General features: G+C 34.7%; 1 non-coding gene across 1 annotated transcript; it reads right to left on the minus strand.

The window, feature by feature from the left end:
• Window positions 1–5115: 5115 nt before the first annotated feature.
• On the minus strand, window positions 5116–5222 carry LOC116146161. Its single transcript, XR_004130473.1, has one exon. It is a non-coding gene; the product is annotated as a small nucleolar RNA R71 (small nucleolar RNA).
• Between the last annotated feature and the right edge of the window lie 11476 nt (window positions 5223–16698).

Genomic DNA, 16698 nt, shown 5'->3' on the forward strand with positions numbered 1-16698 from the left:
AGGTGGCCTAGGATGACGTTGTAGGGTGAAGAACAGTCAAGGACTAGGAAGATGGTCTGGAGGCTTACCTCGTTTGCATATACGGGAAGGGTGATCTCTCCAATGGTGTATTTCTACTTAAGAATAAACCTGACGAGGATGGTTGAGTGCTTGTTGATGTTTGACTCATCCAAACCCACTACTTTCATGGCTTATAGGAAAAAGATGTTGGTTGAGGATCCTCCATCCACAAATATCCTTTTGACAAGAATATTCGTATTTGTAGAGAGATGACGAGGGCATCATGGTGTGGGCGACTAGGGTGATTGGTTCATCATCAAACTGGATGATATGTTGGGTTGGTGTTTGTGAAAGTGAATGAGATGAGCAGGCTTCAGGGTGATGGCTAGATCAGGCATGACACTTGTCTAAAGAATAACTTACCCCACTAACTTCAAAGCCACTAGAGATGATATGGTAAAAACCTTTTGGGGTTGGTTCTTAGAGAGGAGGAGATGGTTCTTTACTAGTTCGTTGGCTGATGGTGGTCTTCCTTTTCTCAGTCAATAGGTCATGAAGGTGTCCTTTTTTTAATAATACTGCAACCTCTATCCGAAGAGTGATGCAGTCGGCGGTGTGATGGCCATGATTGCCATGGAATTCATACCACTTGGAGGTGTCTCTCTTCATTTCAGGATTAAGTTTGGCCAGCCACTTCACTATTGGACCCATCCCTTTCATGACAGAGACAACCTAAGCTAGCTCTTTACTAAGATTATACTCAAGGACTATAAACTGACTGGAGCTGGATGCTCGATTGGCTAGCCAAATAGGTTAGTGATCATACGGTCTCCTATTGTTTCTATTGGAGCCGCGTGGTGGAGGTGGATGGTGAGGTTCATACGGGCTCTAATCGTCAATCCTTCAGCTTCGGATGACGGTCATCATAGGAGGTGATTTTGATTCGATTCACCTCATCCTCTTCCCATCTTATTTGAGTAATGGCTCGGGCTAGAGCAACCTCCATGTTATTACACCTAAGTTTGGTGAGATCCTTGTAAAGCTCTCCACTAGGGAGGAGTCTTGATAATCCTAAGATTATACTGTTTTTCTATTGATTTTAGTAGGATTTTTAATACTTTTCATCGGATTTTGTCTTGAATTGTTACGTAATTCAGTCTATTTTATGTTTCAGGCCTAAATCCTATTTTGGAGAGAAATAGTGTGAAATTGAGGTCGTTGACCTAGTTTTGATTGTATTTCAGAAGATCAAAGAAGTTTTGACGTTGATTGGAAGCACCCTTGAAGCTTGATCTGATCGAAACCAAGAAGAGTGAAGATTCAAGTAAAAAGACAAGCAAAGCACAATTTTGTAAATTCAAGCCTTAAAAACAGAGCTCCACTGCTGCAAGGTTTTACTTCAGCGAGGCGAAGTTTTCCCTGGAATTTTAGTGTCACGAATTTAACTAAAGCTTATTGTCCTAGGGCTTTAGTTTAGCATTTAAAGAAAAGTTAGTCATTATATATGGGAGTTCGTCATTTGTAAAGGAGTTTTGAAGAGAAGAAGAGTTTTTGAAGATTTGGGTTCCAAATTAGAGAAGATTTCTGTAATAACTGTTTTCTACTAGTATTTTTTAGAACATATACAATAAAAACATACATAATTATTATATGAAAAACAGTTGGGCCCAAATTTTTCTTTACTTACAAAACATAATTCTTTACATATATCAAAATAACGAGTACAAAAACTTACCGACAGTGGACAGTAATGCCAATCCTCCCCGCTTGTCGACGTCCTTCCGACCGCTGCTCACCTATTTCCTGCTAAAAATATGGAAAAACAACGAGGTGAGCATAAAAATGCTCAGTAAGTAAATCCCTTAACTCTTGTCCTTCTTAGGTTCTTTCCTTACTTAATTCCTTCTCTTTTCTTTCTCTATTTCTTTCTTTGTTTCTTACTCTTACTGTTCCTTTCTTTCTTTCTACTTCTCTCTGTTCTTTCTTTCTTATTCTTTCTATTCTTCCTAACCATAATGAAATTCATGGCAATATGCATGAATAAAATGCATATGCAATAATGCATAAAATGTTTTTTCTTTCTTATTTCTATTTTCTTGTTCTATTTCTTTTCTTTTCTTTTCTTTTTCTTTCTATTCTTTTCTTTTCTTTCTTGTTTTTCTTTTCTTTTGTTTTCTTGGCTTGTTCAAGCCTTCTCATTCCGTCTTATTCTTATTCTTTCTCATTCTTTCTTTTTCTTACTCTTTCTCATTCTTTCTTATTCTTATTCTTATTCTTTCTTTTCTTATTCTTTGTTGATCAGACTCGGTTGATGTATGGATTTGGAACCTTGGCCATGTGAGTGAGTACGTCCTCATCTACATGCACTCTTGCGGACCGTACGAATTCTTCTTTCTTCTTTCTTCTTAGGCCACTCAATTAAGGTGGTGTGCATGTAGGAAATTCTTCTTGGTACAACCCCCATCCACATACACTCTTACAAGTCGTACAATTCTTCTTCTTCTTATGCCACTCAATTAAAGTGGCATGTATGTGAGAATTTCTTCTTAACACTCATGGTTCCCCATCACACCAACTTATTCTTTTCTCTTCTTTACCATTCTTCCTTTCTCTTTATTCTTAGAGTGTTTTATTCTTTATTCTTTATTCTTCATTCTTCATTCTTTATTCTTTCTTAAGTTTCTACACATACACAATTATATGCATATGGATGGCTGATGCTTAAAATTTCTTACTTAAATGCACTTATGAAATGCACATATGCAATATTACATAAAATTAAGGTTTCTACTCAACTCATACTTCTATTAGGCATTTCATCAAACAATATTTGTGCATGAACAAACCCTAATTTAATTATCATTCTATTCGTTTCTTAAACCACCCAAATTGAGAGAAAAACTCTCTTATATCATCACCATACCTACACGGCACAAACACTCCCAAAAGATTTCTCCAATTCTTCCAATTTCAACCCATCATCAAACCATCACATACACTCCTCATATTCAAATATATCCAACAACAAGCATAAATAATCATCTATCTCATCTCAATTTCTCAATAATCATAACATATGCATATTTAAAAGAAATCTCTACTCACTTGATTTTCTTAAACTTTAACTTGAGTTGGATTTTGAGTGGAATTTACTTACCTTATGCTTGAGTAGTCTCTCCTAAGCTCTCTACTCTTGTTGGATTCAAATCTTCTCTTAACCCTAAGCATAAACTTCATAAGAACTCAACTTTTACACAAATAAATCATAGATAAAGAGCATGAATTCTTACCTTTTGATGCCTAGAATCAAAACTCTATGAAAATCTACTCAAAAGCCCTCAAATTCCTTGGAGAAGTGAATGAAAATTTGAGAGAAAATGGAGGAGAAGAGTGGCGGTGGAATGAAGGAAATAAGGGTTACAAACCCTAATCATCTTATTTTATAAATATGCTTTCCTATTTTGCCCTTATGCTTTTTTGGAAATTCCATCCTTGTCCCTCAGTCAATTACCATAATGCCCTCATTTTTATTGTATTTTTTATGAAATTCTAGCTCTTTTCACTCCCCACAATTTTGACTAATTTTGAGTGAAAAGACTATTTTACCCTTAATACAAGTTTAAGGCATTTTCTTCATATTCTCTTAAAATAATTCTAACAAAAATTAACTAAGGGCTATAAAACATAATTTAAATCATTTACCTCCATGTTGGGCGTTACAATTTCTCTCTCTTATCGTTTATTTATATGTTGAACTCAAGTATTTTCATTTTGTTTATGTATTATTTTGTTTTTATCATGAACTAACCTATTTTAGTTAAGGTTTTGATGGATCCTTGATTTTACTTGCTTAATGTATGAATTTCTTATTGTTCTTGGGTTCTATTGTTGTGATTAAGCATTTATCTCCATTTTTATTGTGTTTGGATGTGGGTTTTCATTCAAAAAACATGTTGAACATGTTGAGGGTGAGTAGCAATTCATGTGTGGCTTTTAGGGATAGATACCTTTGGTTGAGTGAAAACTAGAGATAGATAAATGTGACCTTAGCAATCTGGATAGGATTCCACAACGCTTAAGAGACCCTGAACTATTAAGTCTCAATTTTTTGGTGCAAAGACTTAATAGGAATAGGTGGGATGGTATAACCCGAGAAGGAGTGTCAAACATCTTGGGGAGTTCAATTTTTAGCCATCACAATAGAATTTGAGCAATTGGAATTCATAAGTTAAGTTAGTTGATCTTGGTGAAATTAAAAGCCCTAACTTCTTTGTTTTAAGAAGTTTGATCCATTTGCTTTAATTTAGTGTTGGTTTAAATTTCTTGCAAATTTTAATATTTTATTTTTAGTTTAATTCATTTTGTCTCCCATCAATCCAAATTCTTTATGTTCTTCAATTAGTGATAAATTAGAAATGTCAATAGTTAATATGCAATCTCTGTGGGACGATACTCATTTCACCACTTTATTACTTTTTTACGATCAGTGCACTTGCTAAATATGCATATGAAAACATGCATCAAGTTTTTGGTGTGTTGCCAAGGATAGTTGATTATTAATATTGATAGTATCTAGTTAATGCTAAATTGAAGATTTTATTTTATTTTTATAGTTAATCGTAAATATTGTATAGTCTTAAACTTGAGTTCTTTTGTTTGTAGTTTTTATTTTTGTTTTGTAGTTAAGCGTAAATTTTGTGAATGCTTAAGTTTGAATTTTTTCTTGTGTGAAGAATCATGGTAGAAATACATAGAACGTTGAGGGATTATGCTGTACCAACAGTGCAAGATTGCAATTATAGTATTACAAGGCCACTTGTTGCAATGAACTTTGAGATTAAGCCAGCAATAATTCAAATGATCCAACAATCAGTCCAACTTGGTGGAAATTCATATGAGTATCCAATTTTGCATATCGCTAGTTTTCTATAGATATGTGACACATTCAACCACAATGGATTGACTGACGATGTAATTAGGCTAAGATTGTTTCCATTTTCATTGCGAGATAAAGCGAAAGGTTGGCTCATGTCACACCCAGCAGAAACAATCACCACATGGGACGGATTAACAGAGAAGTTTCTTGCAAAATACTTTCCACCTACAAAGGTGGCAAAAATGAGAAATGACATTACCTCTTTCGTGCAAAATAACGATGAATCACTGTATGAAGCTTGGGAGAGGTACACAGAGTTGTTAAGGAAATGTCCACATCATGGTCTACCGGTTTATATACAAGTCCAAACATTCTACAATGGGTTGTTACCAAATATTCAATTTATGGTAGATGTGGCGGCAGGAGAAGTGTTAAATCACAAGACTCTAGAAGACGCTTATGAACTGCTTGAGGTGATTGCTAGCAATAACTACCAAAGACCTAATGAGAGAGCAATGCCAAAGAGAACAATGGGTGTACAAGAAGTTGATGCATTTGTCGCATTATCTGCACAAATTGCATCACTTCAAAAATAATTGGGAGGTATAAATGTAAACTCTATTCACTCGCCTATTCTAACTTGTGAATTTTGTGTAAGAAACCCTGCAAGTGTGGAATGCCAAGAAGGAAACCTGTTTGTCCTCTCAACAACTGAGCAAGTGAATTACAAGGCTAGTTCACAAAGGTTACAGAAAAACCCCTTTTCCAACACATGCAATCCGAGATGGAGTAACCATCCGAATTTCTCTTGGAGCAATCAAGGTGCACCAAGACTGATAGCCAATTACCAACCACTAGAGGTGAGAATAACCAAGTTGGAGGATATGTTTGAAAAATTTATGAATGAGACAAAGACACATCTCAGAAACCAAGGAGAGGATATGTTTGAAAAATTTATGAATGAGACAAGGACACATTTCAGAAACCAAGGAGCATCCCTTCGAAATTTGGAGGTTCAAGTAAGGCAATTGGCTGAACAATTGACAGAGAGATCTCAAGGTTCTTTGTCGAGCACAATAGTCACAAATCCTAGAGAGCATGTAAATTCCATTGATAAAATCTTGAAAATATATATTTTGTTAGTGATTCAATTGGATTATTTTTGGAAAAATGTGTTTAATTTGTGAAATTTAACTTAATTGTTTCATAAATGTCTTTTATGAGATCACGAGTATGTTTTGAGTGATTTCAGGTTTTTAAAATGATATTCAGATGAAGGTTATATCAATGATGGAATGTGGGACGACAAGAATCAAATGGTTTGTGATTTGGAGCTGAAACAGAGAAGTTAGGGTGATTTGAAGTTAAAGTGAAAATCCTTGAAAACGCTCCAGTTTTGAACATGCGACAGTAATTCGGCAATAACTTGAGCTGTAGATTTTGGATTGAGATGATTCTTAAACCGTTGGAAATCTGATTCAAAGGGCTACAATTCATATGTTACCACTTGGCAAGATCCGAACGTTATCATGCTCAAAAACCACCGTCTTGTCAAGATTTCAAGTTTTGGGGCCGAATCAACTATGCCTAGGCATAGTGCCGCGGCACAACTGCAAATCTGACTTTCTTAGATTAAATTTATGACGTGTATTTCTTGTTTTAAGAGTTCCAAAGTGATAAGGATAGTGGGAATCATAACCCTAAAACCCTAGGAGTATACATAGATGTCTTTAGCTGATTTTTAGGGAGAAAAAAAGGGAGAGAAGTTCAGTGGCTAGTTGGAGATTGGAAATTCCTGCAATTTTGAGTCATCAATTAGAGAAGTTTTTCTACTCTTTCTTATACTCATGTTTTTGAATACAATGACTTTTATTACTTAAAGTATGAACTAATTTTATTTTCTAGGGCTAAGATGCAGCCCAATTTTATGAATATGCATTGAATTATTTGTTGCTAATTTTTATTAAGTTTTGTTTTAAGTTTTATTATTGTGCTTAAAGCTTTCAATTCTTAAGGGCCCTAGTGTTGAATGATTTTATGGGTTAGGTTGAGATCGAGAGATGAAACCTAATTAGTCTAAGGTAAAACCATAGATTGAGCGAACACTAGAGATAGGTTACCGCGATCTATGAGGCTCTGGTAAATTCCATAGACCTTAATGATCTCTAATTGCTTAAATCTGATTAGAGATAATTCGGGTTAGTAATTAGGAGTTAATTTGTTAATTGTTCGAGATAAATTAGCGAAATATTAGGGAGTTTGGTCTTTAGAATAAACTTAACTGGGTTAACGGTAATTGTCAATGCATAGGATTAAACTGGTGTGAAATCCATGCCCTAGGTTTAGTCATATTGATTTCCTACTAAAGTGTTAATAAAAGTCTGTTGTTGTTTTGTTTCTAAGTTGTTTTATTTTTCATTGAATAATAATGAAAATCTAATTAATCAAATAACAATAAGATAGGTTAGTGTGGTACTTGGTATTAGTAATTCGCTTGGGTTCGACATTCGTATTCTCACACTTTATTACTTGCACGATTTTGTACAGTTGCGAAAATCAACAACAGCCATAACATTGAGGCGTGGTATAGTGTTGGAGAAACCTTGAAAAAGAGAAGAGTTAAAAGATCATGAAGTGGACAATCTCAAAACAAAAAGGTGTGCAAGATACTTAGGGGAATCTCAACCAAGCAAACAAGGAACAGTTTAAGGAATTCAGTGTAAGTGGGCACAAGTCAAAATTGGTGTTGGAAGAAACTCCAAACATTGGACTCAAACGATCACCATCTCATCTCAATTACGCATATAAGAATTTGAAGTTCAGAAAAGATGCTTATGAGAATGCTTGAAATTCTAAAGGAAAGACCAAGAGGTGGCAATGGGAAGTGAAGCACCCCACAAGGATCCAGATTAAGGAAGGACCATGGGAAAGTCGAGTTTTTGACTTTAACTAAAGCACTTATTGGGAGGCAACCCAAGTGTTTTTAGTTTATTTGGTTTTTATTGAAGTTTATTTTTAATTTCATAACTTATTTTTAGTTTGATGAGGTTTGATATTTCCTTATTAATCTGTAATGTGTTTTAACAAATTGGTGCACCATGAGTTTTCGTGCCTTGATAGATTTGCATGGTGATGAAGATGACGAATAGATGTCGAGCATTGACTTAGAGGACACACTTCGTGGATTAATTAGGGGAGTATTTCTTAACCCTTCTCTTTCCTCTATTCCTTGTTCTTTATTGTGTGACATTGAGGATAGTGTTAATTTAAGTTTGGGGATAGGGAAAAATTTGAAAATTTTCTTCTTTCTTTGATTTGGTTTGTTTATTTTTGCTTTTTTTGTGTGAGTGATTTGGTTTGAAGTATTGTTGTTCAAGTGTGTGTTTTGGTGTGTGTTTTGGTGTGGTTATTTTACTCATGTTTGTGTGTTTAATGCTTTTTGGTTGTGCTTATTTTGAGTTTCATGTGTGTTGTTAAAAATAATGCCCAAATGATTCATATAAGTCCATGATGGGAATTTGATTGTTGAGAATTTTATTTTGGAAAAGTATAAGGTATTTCTTTAACATGCTTAGAGGCATTTTATGTGAATGTTCTGAAGTCTTGATGATGTTGATGAATTCTAGAACCTAGTTGAGAATTGCTTGAGGCGAAATCCTAGATTAGAAATTGTTGAGGAAATGATTTATGCATTTTTTTGGATCGTTTGATCCTTTCTAGCCAACCTTGTTTTGAAATTGTCTCGAGTCACCTCGTTTAAGCCTTTTAATTATATTTGCTTCTTTTTTTTCCCTTATGCAACCAAAAATTATCCAATCCCTTTACCTAAACACTTTACAAACCCTTTAGGAGAATTCCGGACCATACGTTTAACATAAAGAGCAACGAAGTTGCATGACTAAGTGATTGTTTAACAAATCATAAGTTTGGGGGCTGAGAGGAGGCAGCAAAAAAAGGCAAGCAACCCCAAGTGATTCATCATTTGTTGTATTTATGCTTTTACTGCTTTTACTTCATTAAAGAGAGAGAGAGGAGAAGAAGAAGAAATTCAAAATAAAAAATAAAGAAATTCATAAGTTTGGGGGTTGTGAAAGATGTGCCATTGTTTGGAGGTTGAGCAATAAAGGAAGGTCATGACTTGAAGTAGTTCTTTCTGTTTGCATGAGGAAAACCAAGTTCTCTTACTTTGTTTTACCTATCCCTTCTTTGGAGCTACCTACCCTAGCATAACATTATAAGCTTTAAAGACCTTTTGATCTTAAGCGATGTCTGATCTATATTAGTGGAGAGTAGTTCGATATTTAGGCTTATGGAGTCTACTATGTAATAACTCCTTCATACTAGGATACTCATAGAAATACATCAAGTAAATATATTTATATTAGCAAAAGTAAATGGTCCCAAAATTTTCTTTTAATACATTTAATCATTCTTTATACAAAGTAAGGCATCATTAGTAAAAGTTATCAAAAACAGTGAACAGTGTAGCTATTACTCCTCGCTTGCCGACGCCTATCCGACCGCGTCCTCACCTAGATCCTGCAAACACAAAGAAAAACAATGGGGTGAGCACAAAATAATGCTCAGTAAGTAAATCCTCTACTCGTCTATCCCCGTAACTGTTTCTCTTAATTCTTTCCTTACACTCTTCTCATATCATTTATTTTCTCTTTCTGTTTCTCTTTCACATAACTCTTTTCTATCAACTTTCTATTGTATGTCACGGCCTCATCTTACTGGAGGCACGGTTGAGTGGAGATCACAAGGCACCCACCCACTCTTCGTGACTTCTACTCATTTTCTTCCTCTATTCTTTCTCATATTTTCTCATTCTTTCTCACTGGAATTTCACGGCCTCATCTTACCGGAGGCACGGCCGGGTGGAGTTCATAAAGCACCAACTCACTCTTCGTGACTTCCGGGTGGAGTTCACTAAGCACCAACCTATTCTTCATAACTTCCGGGTGGAGTTCACAAAGCACCAACCCATTCTTAGATTTTTCTCATTCTCTTTACTTTTAGAGTAGCCCATTCACAAAGTTCTCTACTCTTTTTGAAACTACTTCTCAATGCACAATTAATGCACTTATGAAATGCACAAATGCAATATTGCATCAAAACAGTCATTCTGCGTAGGTCACACTCAAGAAAGCATAACTTGCGTTATACACCTCGGATTGCTACGGTTTTGGACTCTTTTTAAAGCTTAGAGACAGGGCTACAACTTTTATGTTTTGGTCTCAACCCAGTTCAATCTGTAAGATGCCCAAAAGTCACTTAGAAAGTCACGGCCGTGACAGGGCAGTTTTCACTTAGGCATATCATCAAACATTAATTGTGCATAAACAAACCCTAATTCAATTATCATTCTATTTAGTTCTCAAACCATCCAAAATGAGAGAAAAACTCTCTTGTAGCATCACATACCTACATGGCAAACACACTCCACAAAAATTTCTCCAATTCTTTCAATCTCAACCCATCATCAAATCATCACATATACTTCTCATATTCAAATATATCCAACAAGAAGCATAATTCATCATCAATCTCATCTCAATTTCTCAATAATCACAACATATGCATATTTAAAAGAAATCTCTACTCACTTGAATTCTTAAATTTTAGCTTGAGTTGGATTTTGAGTGGAATTTACTTACCTTGTGCTTGAGTAGTCTCTCCTAAGCTCTCTATTCTTGTTGGATTCCAATCTTCTCTTAACCCTAAGCATAAACTTCATAAGAACTCAAACTTTACACAAATAAATCATAGATAAAGAGCTTGATTCCTTACCTTTTGATGCCTTGAATCAAAACCCTATGAAAATCTACTCAAAAGCCCTCAAATTCCTTGGAAAAGTGAATGAAAATTTGAGAGAAAAAAGGAGGAGGAGTGTGGGGGGTGGAATGAACGAAAATGAGGGTTTCAAACCCTTAACACTTTAATTTATAACCACACTTTCCCATTTTGCCCTTACTCTTTCTTAGAAATTCCATCTATGTCCCTTAGTCAATTTACAATAATGCCCTCATTTTTAATGCATTCTCTATGAAATTCTATCTCTTTTCACTCCCCACAATTTCAACTAATTTTGAGTGAAAAGACTATTTTACCCCTAATGAAAGTTTAAGGTATTTTCTCTACATTTTTCTTAAAATAACTTTAACAAAAATTCAACTAAGGGCCAACCAATATTAACAATATATCAATGCAAATGAAAGAAAAACAATAAACATTCAAGCAAGGGTGTCAAAGCCAGGCGGTCCGTTACATACTACCATTTTATAAACTTCACCTTTGAGCATAAAAGAATTCGAGAAGTCGGAAGGTGCATTGAAGTGGGGATTACCTACTTAGGGGACCAATAGATAAAGATAATCAATTCATTTTATGACTTTTGGCATTTTCATGTAATTAAGTTTTAACAATTTTTGAGACTCGCATTTGCAATCCAATCTGGGCATTTCTTTTTATGTTCAGTTTTCATTTCCTTTATTATTTATGTTTATATTATTTTCTTTTGTTGCATTTTGTTTTTGTTGCTCGAGGATGAGCAAGCCTTAAGTTTGGGGGTATTTGATAATCCTAAGGTTATTCTTATGATTTTAGTAGGATTTTTAATACTTCTCATCGGATTTTGGCCTAAATTGTTACTCAATTCAGTCTATTTTACATTTCAAGTCTAAATCCTTTTTTGGAGAGAAACGACGCAAAATTGAGCTCATTGACCCAGTTTTGAGATTGATTGGAAGCACCCTTGAAGCTTGATCTAACCGGAAACCAAGAAGAGTGAAGATTCAAATGAAAAGACAAGTGGAGGGCAGTTCCATAAATTCAAGCCTAAAAAACAAAACTTCGTCGTGGTGAAGTTTCCCCTGGAATTTAAGTGTCGTGAATTTAACTAACTTCGCCATGGCGAAACTAGAAAAATTCATTTTTTGAAAACAACACGTTTTACGTCTAAGGCTTATTGTCCTAGGGTTTTAGGTTATTATTTAAAGAAAAGTTAGTCATTATAGAATGGTTGTCATTTGTAAAGGAGTTTTGAAGCGAATAAGAGTTTTTGAAGATTTGGGTTCCAAATTAGAGAAGATTTCTCCCTCTTTTCATTTATTTATATGTTGAACTCAAGTATTTTCATTTTGTTTATGTATTATTTCATTTTTATCATGAATTAACCTATTTTATTTAGGGTTTTGATGGATCCTTGATTTTATTTGCTTAATCTATGAATTTCTTATTGTTCATGGGTTCTATTGTTGTGATTAAGTGTTTATCTCCGTTTTTATTGTATTTGGATGTGGGTTTTCATTCAAATAACCTGTTGAACATGTTGAGGCTGAGAAGCAATTCATGTGTGGCTTCTAGGGATAGATACCTTTGGTTGAGCGAAAACTAGAGATAGATAAATGCGACCTTAGTAATCTGGATAGGATTCCACAATACTTAAGAGGCCTTGAACTAATAAGTCTCAATTTTTGGGTGCGGAGGCTTAATTGGAATAGGTAGGATGGTATGACCTGAGAAGGAGTGCCAAACATCTTAGGGAGTTTGATTTTAGTCATCACAATAGAATTTAAGCAATTGGAATTCATAAGTTAAGTTAGTTGATCTTGGTGAAGTTAAAAGCCCTAACTTCTTTGTTTTAAGAAGTTTAATCCATTTGCTTTAATTTAGTGTTGGTATAAATTTCTTGCAAATTTTAATATTTTGTTTTTAGTTTAATTCATTTTGTCTCCCATCAATCCAAATTCTTCATGTTCTTCAATTAGTGATAAATTAGAAATATCAATAGTTAATACACAATCTCTGTGGGACGATACTCATTTCAACACTTTATTACTTTTTGCAACCAGTGCACTTACTAAATATGCAGATGAAAACACGCATCAAGTCCCTTGCCAAAGGCATCCACTACTGTTTTAGATGGGTTGGAGATCTTCTTCTTGTTGAATTGACTAACATATTGTCGAAACGACTCTCCCCAATGTTGGTAGACCCTATAAAGGTTAGCAGACAACTTTTCCAATTTCTTACTGCTAGCCAATACAACTTCCAATTCCAATAAATAGATAGGAAATTAAGTTAAGGAATACCAACTATGAAAATAAGGGCTTTCGTTGGTAAAACTTGTGGAAAATGTCAACTTATATATAAAAGGGAAAGTAATAATAGTTTTTTCTAGAGACAACAAGAGCAAGCATGGGTACCAGGTATATCTTTATGGGAGAACAATATGTTCCCACCCAAGGTTTCACGAAAGGACACTTTCCCATCCATTAACTTTCAAAATGACACTTTCCTAGCCTTCGCTCATTTTCTTCTCGTTTCTTCCCTTTTCTTCTTCTTCACCTGTCAAGAGTTTTCAGAAGACGTGCTAATTTTCTCCATTTCCTCATCAATCTAAATCTCTTGTGAAACGACAATCGAAATTGCAAAAATGCTTTCTCGCCTCTGCAATAAACCAATCAAACTAGAGTCTTTGCCACAAAATCTTGCAGCAAAGGTGTATTCACACCATAAAATCTTTTCCATAATATCTTTACCCTCCAATTCCTTACGGAAAATGTCGTAGAAGCTCAAGAAATCAATAGAAGGATATGGTTGAGCTATTCACCCCTTCAGTTTCCTTCACTTCACCCTTGCAAATGTTGTTCATCAACTGATAATAGTGATCTTCCAAAATGCAATCCCTATAAATAAATTTAAAAAAAGTAGAGCTTGCTTCTTTCGTCTTAGGTAAGCTGTTTTCAAATAATAATGGTTCAGATTCACTAGTACTTTTCAATGAAAAAACATCAATGTGATTCTTCTTCTTATTGTTTCTCTTGTCTCTTTGTCTTTTCACCCGTTGTTTTCATTTTTTGACATTGCTTAAGATTGGTCCATCTTCATCCACAAACATTAAACAATTTCAAAAATAAATAAATAAAACATTATTGTTTTTGTGAATCTTTTTTCATTAATATTTTGTTATAAACTTTGGCTCTTCACAGAAGGTTGATTTTGATTATTCTTTAATGGGGCTTTCTGTACATTAAAGTAGAATGCTTAGTGTCTCTCTTTCGTCTCTCTTTCATTTCATTTCTTTATGATTTGATCTTTTGTGGTAGGTCGTCACACAAAATAAAAAAAGAATGGATGGAGAAGATGATAGAATTTGAGGTGGGCTTGACTCCTCACCCAATAAGGCCTTATTGGGTGAGAAGTCAAGCCCACCTCAAATTCTATCATGGTATTAGAGCCCAGGTGTAGTTGAGTTGAGTGATTGACCAGTAGGTGAGGAGTTAGAGTCGACAACTACCCCCAGTAACAGGCATGACCCAACATATGGGCTTAACCGTGAGGGGGAGTGTTGGAGCCCTACACCGGCTAGGCATGCTCAAGCCTACTAGTTTATAAGAGGGGGTAATCCTCCCATTCAATAAGGCCTTATTGGGTGAGGAGTCAAGGCCACCTCAAATTTTATCATGGTATCAGAGGCTAGGTTTAGTTTAGTTGAGTTGAGTGATTGACCAGCGGGTGAGAAGTTAGAGCCGACAACTACCCCCAATAATAGGCAGACCTAACATATGGGCTTGACCGTGAGGGGGAGTGTTGGAGTCCCACACCTACTAGGCACGCTCAAGCCTACTAGTTTACAAGAGGGGGTAATCCTCCCATTCAGTAAGACCTTATTAGGTAAGGAGTCAGGCCCACCTCAAATTCTATCAGAAGAAGGAGGTTCCACCGCTGGATCTTTTGGCTACTACTCTGTTTTGAGATTAGAATTCTTAATTGTGGGTGGTGGTTTTTGAAGAAATGTCATCAGACATGTTTGCGAAGAATCCAAGGGTGGTGGGGGAAGCGAAACGGCGGTTTCAGCGAATCCAGGAGGTGGCGCGAACAATCTCACTTAGTGACGGCGATGAGAACGCAACTAGTTTATTTACAAAAGATTAAATAACGTAATTACCCTTTAATTGTATTTTGAATTACTGTAATATCCTTCTTCAGTTAAAGTTAACGGACAATAGGTGGGAAAGTGTCATTTTGAAACTTAACGGGTGGAAAAGTGTCGTTTTGCCAAACCTTGGGTGGGAAAATGTTGTTCTCCCTGTCTTTATCCCCAAATTAGACATTTTGAAGATGCAATTGATATCCCCAAATAGGGGTAGGATCCAAATTTTAAATTTTAGTATTTATTTACTTTTTTTAATATAATTATAGTGTTTTTTATAAAGCGATTCCTATTTAATTTTGTATTAACTTTCTCTTTTGCTAATTTTTTTTAGAAGTAAACAATAATGTACACCATAATATTAGTAATTATATATTAATAATCAATTAATTATATAAAAAATACAATCAATAATTAGATTAAAGTATTGAAATACTAAATACCCATTCATAAACATGTGGACACACATTCTATATTTAAATTTAAAATAAAACACGTTGGTCCAAAAATAAGTTCTAAATTCTTTTTGTATATTAGTAAGGTAATTTCCTTTTTTTTTTTTTTTTTTTTTTTTTTGTCATTCACGTTCTTATATGGTAATCATAATTTTAAATATTTAATTCATTAATTATTATATTTCGGGTATCCGAGTTAGGGCTATCCTAAAATCAATTTAAAGATCAGTTTTCTTTTCGTTGCGTTATATCCCCTTTCTAATAGGGCGAGAACCCATAAGGAGAATAAGAATGTTAAATTTAATTATTATTATATTTATGTTAAACCTAAAGGACAAAATGTTACTTTTAGAAACTATTGGCTTAAAGGTTGATGTTAAACCTTTAGAACATGTTATTCTAATAATACAAAAATCATAAAAATGTATTATTTTGACTTCTATTCATCTGTGACACTAATAACAATAATTATAAGGTTGGGGATGTGTGCCAACAACCATTTTGTTAAAATATTTATTTCATCAAGTTTTAAATATTTCTTTCATTTTTTATTTTATAAAATATCAAATTTATTTATTTTGTATTGAAATTATTATATATGTAGAACAAAAATAATTTATTTCAACAATTTTTGATAATTTTCATAATAAATATAAAAATATTTTTATGTTAAAGTACGTAACTTAACCTTTCTCTGAAAATAGGCAGAACAACATCTTCGAACCTGAAGTTTTCCCTAACGACAATTTTCTACCCAAAAAGTTTGAAAACGAAAACTACCCACCATTGTTAATTTTGTTCATTAACTTAAATTGAAGAAGGATAGGATGGTAAATTGAAAAATAGTTAAGGGGTAATTATGTCATTTTACCCCCTAAATAAATTAAAAAAAAAAACCTAGACTACTCTTCCAATCTTCTTCTTCTCCATCTCACCCTCTTCCTCCCATCTTCATCTCCCCATCTAGCCAAATCGCACTGACTGGATGCCATTCCGACGAAATCACACCTGGCCGAATGGAATTTGGCTCAAATCGCACCCAGTCAAAATCGTACTCAGCCTAGTGCGATTTGGTCAACAACTGGCGGGGCTGCTGGATTTTTGTCGCTGTCTTTGACGAAATTTGAAGGTGTATTGCCCAATCAGTCAATAAGCTCAATCATCCAAAAAAAATCATCAAATTGAAACTAAATCGATGAAAAAACATTAACCTAGTTGCGACGGCAGGAGGTGAGTCTCTATCGGCAAACAGTAGGTTATCAAGCATCAGGGTTAGGGGGTTTTGTAGAGTGGAGGTTGATGGTTCGAATGGTGGTGTTTGATTGAAATTTGGCTGCCATTTGTCGCTGAAATTTGGCTTAGAACAACAACACCCTAATTTTGCGATTGTCGGGGAACGGTGGAAGGAGAGGCTTGAGAACTTTGGG

The sequence above is a fragment of the Pistacia vera genome, unplaced genomic scaffold (genome assembly GCF_008641045.1).
Source record: "Pistacia vera cultivar Batoury unplaced genomic scaffold, PisVer_v2 Contig473, whole genome shotgun sequence".
In the NCBI taxonomy this organism is placed as follows: Eukaryota; Viridiplantae; Streptophyta; class Magnoliopsida; order Sapindales; family Anacardiaceae; genus Pistacia; species Pistacia vera.